General features: G+C 45.5%; 1 non-coding gene across 1 annotated transcript; it reads right to left on the bottom strand.

The window, feature by feature from the left end:
- Nucleotides 1-4480: 4480 nt before the first annotated feature.
- On the bottom strand, nt 4481-4554 carry trnan-guu (transfer RNA asparagine (anticodon GUU)). Its single transcript has one exon. It is a non-coding gene; the product is annotated as a tRNA-Asn (tRNA).
- Nucleotides 4555-6275: the final 1721 nt, after the last annotated feature.

Here is a 6275-nt window from a genome sequence, read left to right as displayed (position 1 = left end):
GTACAGAACAGGCAAGAAATATGTATAATGTATTAAGTAAAGTTTTAATGCAGCAGGCTGCCGATACCATGGGCGCCAGTAGATTCCGAGGACAGGAGCCAGTTCATAGGACTAAGAGGGAAATAGTTAATGATGTTGCGACCGGTTTTAATGCCGGAACCTCCATAGTAAACTCACTGGACATACAAAGGCTAAATGAAAGGGTGGAGCAGCTTAAAGGGGTGATGAAGGGATTATTAGAACGGGCAGAGTGGACTCAGGAAGGTCAATCCGAACTCGGAAGAGAGGGTGCCGAAATCCAATTGGATGGCCTCTCGGTCCTGGAAGCTCAGGCAAAAACAATCAATCACCTTATCGACAGAGAGAGAGAAGATACCGCAAAACTTAGACAGGGACAACTCTGTCACGCTTATGGCCTATGGATGGTGGGACAGATACGCCACAACCTCGATCATATCCAAAGCGGGGAGTTGCCAGACTGGATAGACAGCACACATCTGGCTCAGTTGGCCAAACTGAAGGGGACACTGGGTAATTGCACTCTGAAGGGACTAACCAGAGTATGCCCAGTGATCCCAAACTGCCGAATGGGCAAAGCTGCCGGAGTGGGAATAGCCCTGATGATACCTATAGTCACACAAGACTCAGGACCGTTTCCCCTTTATCAACTGTAGAATATCGGGATCATACGGGAAAACACCTCCCTCCATTACTATCTGACCGCAGCCCCTGCAGTCCGCAGAGATAACACACTCTATGGGGTCTCCCTGACGGGATGCAAGCAGACGGGTGACATTACGGTGTACCCTCACCCGGTGGGACAGGGAGAACTAGTCGAATGTGGATTTAATCCAACCGATGGATGTGTATTGGAAATAGTACCTGCCCCCACACATTTTGCCAGAACAGTTTACGGGGGCAAAGGGAAATACTGTGTCTCGACCACGGCACATTCATATCGGTACAATGGCTTACAATGCCAGATCTCGCAACCAAACTTTTGCTTCACAGCCCTATGACCTCACAATAGGACAAGCCCACATTATCCAGGTTAGACACCGAGGCCCAAAATCATTAACGCCATCGATCAGCTCCACGATCACCTGCAGGATTATGACGAGCCAGAGCAGGCCCCTATCCCACATTTAGTTGCAGTATTAAGGGAACTAAGACTCAGAGTAGGCCAGTGTGAAGACTCTACCACCAACTACAGACAAAGATTGAAATACTGGAGAAGGATACTGACCAAGAGTTACAAAACCAGAGTTGGTGGAGGAGGGTCTGGGACTGGGGCATGAACGTAAACATCCACCCCTTGATTGGAATAATATCACACATACTGGTAGGGATACAGCTGGTCTTAGCACTAACATGGAGAGTCATGGCCTGTCGATCCTGCAGGCATTATGCACGACAAAGGAGTATCAGATCAAGGGCTCAAGTAAATAAAGTGACTTGTCCTGCAGAGGGACAGGGGAATCTGAACTATATCAATTTGATCTTAGCAACTGGGACATCTGACACCACGTGACTGGCCAGCACGTTGTGACAGGAAGTACCGGGTGGTACATAAAAATATAAGTCGAGTAACAAATTATGTTGTCGGTTAAAGGAGACTAGGATTAGTCCATTACCGAAAGGGGGGATTGTTGTAGGGCAAAGGCAAAGGCACCTGCTGAATATATGTATGCATATATGTATGTGTAAAATGGTAGCCAGATATAAAATGGCTGCCAGGGATTCTGCAAAGCACTAGGGGAATTCAGCTAACAGTTAGCTTGAATACATTTTTGGATAGCTGATGACACTGCAGTTCCGTATACAGGAACACTGGAAAGAGCGAGCTCAGCAGAACATCCTTAATCATCAAACCACAGACAAGATGTCCGAGCAGAACACTGAACAAATAAATTCCTGTGACTGTGTAAGGATAAGGAGGTTAGGTGCAGACAGAACCCAAGGACAGTAGAGATAAGGGGATCTAGAGAATATCACGAGGCCATGAATAAGCCCCAGCTAAAACATGAGGTGATCACACAGTCATTGGCCCAGTGGAATTGATTTGTAATTTATAGTCATGATGATTGGATTGTGTCCAGCCGACATGGGCTAAGTAATTGCAATGAACTGTTGTAAAACATATAAATATCGATGAATTTCTTTGTTCGGTGGAGTGGAGTGCCTGGAGTTGGACCAGAGGCTCTCTCCCCGCCGGTGTAATAAAGGCCATTTTGGCGTTGGAACCGACCCCGAGTGTCGAGTGATTCTTCCAGGAAAAGATTTGTGCTAACATAACCCATGCTGTACCAGCCCTGGGAGAGATTGATAGGACAGTGTAGAGGGAGCTTCACTCTGCAGCTAACCCCGTCCTGCACCTGCCCTGGGAGAGATTGATGGGACAGTGTAGAGGAAGCTTTACTCTGTATCTAACACCGTGCTGGATCTGTCCTGGGAGGATTTGATGGAACAGTGTAGAGGGAGATTTATTCTGTATCTAACCCATGCTGCATCTGTCCTGGAAGGATTTGATGGTACAGTGTAGAGGGAGCTTTACTCTGTATCTAACCCATGCTGTACTTGCCCTGGGAGGGTTTGATGGGACAGGTTAGAGGAAGCTTTGCTGTATATCTTAGATGGGCTGTATCTGCTCTGTGAGTCTTTGATGGGACAATATAGGGGGAGCTTTAATCTGTATATAACACATACTGTACCTGCCCTGGGAGGGTTTGATGTGACAGTGTCGAGGAAGCTTTAGTCTGTACCTGCCCGCTGAATCTTTGATGAGACAATGTAGAGGGGGCTTTGATCTGTATCTAATCCGTACTGTACCTGCCCTGACGGGTTTGATGGGACAGTATAGTGGGAGCTTTACTCTGTATCTATCCTGTGCTGTGCCTGCCCTGGGAGGGTTTGCTGGGACAGTGTTGAGGGAGATTTAAACACGTGCTGCACTGTAATGTATATATGCCCGGGTTTACCTGCCACCAGGGGGACCGACCGTCGAAGGTCACATGCAACTCTTGTATATAAAGAAAGCCTCCATGTTTAATCCTTTGTTCAAGAGCTGGAAAGGTACGGTCAGGATGCACCTGATTGAGTTCACGGTCGTAAACCTGCTGAGTTATTGCATATGCAACATGCACCTGCCCCTGGAAGAGTTTGATGGGACTGTGTCGCGGGAGATTTATGTTGTAACTAATTTGTGCTGTACATGCCCTGAGAGTTTGATGGGACAATTAGAGGGAGCTTTCCTCTCTATCTAACCCTGTGGTGCATCTGCCCTAGGAGCATTTGATGGGACTGTTTAGAAGAATCTTTACTCTGTATTTAACGCATGCTGTACCTGCCCTTGGAGAGTTTCATGGGACAGTGTTGAGGGAGCTTTACTCTGTATCTAAACCGTTCTGTACCAGCCCTGGGAGTGTTGATGGGTCAGTGCAGAGGGAGCATTACTCTGTATCTAACGCGTACTGTACCTGCCCTGGGTGAGCTTGATGGGACAGTGCAGAGGGAGTTTTACTCTGTATCTAACACGGGCTGTATCTGTCCTGAGAGGGTTTGATGGGATAGTGTCGAGGGAGCATTACTCTGTATCGAACACGTGCTTTACCTGTCCTGGGAGAGTTTGATGGGACAATGTAGAGGAAGCTTTACTCTGTGTCTAACGTGTACTGTACCTGCCCTGGGAGGCTTTGATGTGACTGTGTAGTTGTTGCCTGACTCTGTATTTAACATTATTGTCCTTTTCAATGAACTTGTTTCACACCGAAACAAATGGTAACCGTGATGTGAATTTAACGCCACGTGATTCTTTGAAATCATCTTTAAATGATTGGGTAAAACCACTCCTTATGCCACCGAAAAACAGCTTTGATTCCAGGTCTCGGCGATAACTTTTGTAACACCATTTTTAAATTCAAAACCTTATAAAATTGACGGCATGCAAAAGTAAGAATTCTTTTAATCACCGTTAATTAGACGATAACCTTCTTCAGAATGAAATAAATAATAACATAATTACTGAGGAACAGTGGTATCATCAATCATTCATTTTCTCTTTACATGTGATGAAGTTTTATCCCTATCTCATTTACACGGTGCATGAGAATGGTTTAAAATTGTAAGTGTTTACGACTCAGTTGTAAAACCATTGATTGTGTGTGTGTCTATTCTTGATAGGTGAAGCACTTGAGACCGAAGTTCCAGTTCTATATATGTATCAATAGAATCAATTTCCACCAGTTTCTTTAAACCCAATAACATAATTTATTTCGAGTGGGCTGGATGGAGGAACATGATCCATGTAAAAAATTTTTATCGTTTCACTTGAAGTGAATGGTCATAAAATATTGGAGTGGGAACTAACTGGATAATAGCACATCTGGCAACATTTGCAGAATAGATTCATGCAGCCACAACGCACAATGACAACCTGGGACTGTGCGTTACCGAATCCTCGGGGAAAAAGAGTTAAAGGCTTCGTCCCTGGGTGGGCTCAAACCACCAAGCTTTGGGTTAACAGCCTAACGCGCTGACCCATTGCGCCACAGAGACCGATGGGAAAATAATGTGCAAGACATCCAAAACCAGGGTGTCAGACAGTGAAAGCTTCAGATTGCTCCGACCGGGATGGAACTTGTCCACTCTCAGTTGTACTTTTCCCAAATAAATGGAGGGACATTCATTGTGGATGCGTGGAAGCAGTCTGGTCCCGCACACTGCAGACACTTCCATGTCACCGCCAACCAGCTCTCCCGCAACCGGTGTGATCTACCTTCCAGCCTTCCGGTGCCTTGTCTGTGACGAAGTATTCTGATTGTCCCAAAGCCGGTATTCGGTTTGAATTCCTTTTCAGCTCCTGACTGCGGATATTCCTGTGATTTAACGGGAACTAAATGCTTACAGGGACAGTTGGATTCACCGTTTCTTTGCTTGGTGAAATTTCAAAGATTGAAAGCGACGCACATCAACCCCAAACCTCCCGTGAGATGGAAGCCCAGTTGCTGTTTCAAGCTTGAATGCGGGAACAAGCAGAACTTATTCAAAGAAAGTCCAAGTCCCTGAGACGCCTGATTATTTGCACCGAACTCCTTTGCAAAGAGTTGAGGTTCATGTTTGGTGATCTGGGCACATCTTTCCCCAAACTACAACACTTCAAACATAACTCAATGGCTGTAAAGCGCTTTGGGGCGTCATGAGTTCCTGAAAGGCGCTGCAGATATGCAAGTCCTTCTTTGCAAAAGTTCGATGCAGTTTCAAAATTTGCGAGCAATATCAGGGCTCCTCTGGGACCCCTCGTAAATTTCAATGAACAACTCCGAAGGGAGAATCACAGCCCGAGACCAACGAGCCAACTGTTTGACAAACGTGAAGATAAGGTGTAACCATGATCAAAGCATTTTTTTGTGTGTCGCTATTCAGGACATAAGAACTTAAGAACTAGGAGCAGGAGTAGGCCATATGGCCCCCTGAGCCTGCTCCGCCATTTAATATGGTCATGGCTGATCCGATCATGGACTCAAGTCCACATCCCTGCCCGTTCCCCATAAGCCTTATTCCCTTATCAATTAAGAAGCTATCTCTGTCTTAAATTTATTTAATGTCGTGGCTTTCTCAGCTCTCTGAGGCAGTGAGTTCGACAGATTTACAACCCTCTGAGAGAAGAAATTCCTCCTCATCACAGATGTAAATGGGCGGCTCCTTATTCTGAGATTATGCCCCCTAGTTCTAGTCTCCCCTATCAGTGGAACCATCCTCTCTGCATCCACCTTATCAAGCTCCCTCATTACCTTATACGTTTCGATAAGATCACCTCTCATTCTTCTGAATTCCAATGAGTAGAGGCCCAACCTACTCAACCTTTTCTCATAAGTCAACCCCTCATCTCCGGAGTCAACCCAGAGAACCTTCTCTGAACTGCCTCCAAAGCAAGTATGTCCTTTCGTAAATATTGTAAGTGTTTGTGATTGTCGCCCAATTGCCAGACGGACGGTTTGAATCGCCCCCACCTTACGAAAGTTCTAGATCTGGGAATTATTATTCAGAGTGTAAATTAAATGAGTCACGGAAAGGGATACTTTGGTGATAAATCGTAGTATATTTATTTGGTCTAACATACAATGGCTAAAACATGCAAGGCTAAACGAAATCACTGTCTCTGTGGAGAATAAAATCCAGGTTACAAACAACATACATACAGTACAGAAATGAACCTACTAACACGCAGTAATTCCCTGGTGGATTCTAACCCCACCCGTACCAATGAATTACCCTCC

Source organism: Pristiophorus japonicus, unplaced genomic scaffold, assembly GCF_044704955.1.
Source record: "Pristiophorus japonicus isolate sPriJap1 unplaced genomic scaffold, sPriJap1.hap1 HAP1_SCAFFOLD_75, whole genome shotgun sequence".
In the NCBI taxonomy this organism is placed as follows: Eukaryota; Metazoa; Chordata; class Chondrichthyes; family Pristiophoridae; genus Pristiophorus; species Pristiophorus japonicus.
The sequence above is the reverse complement of the archived record's forward strand: the minus strand, read 5'-3'. Positions and strand labels throughout refer to the sequence as shown.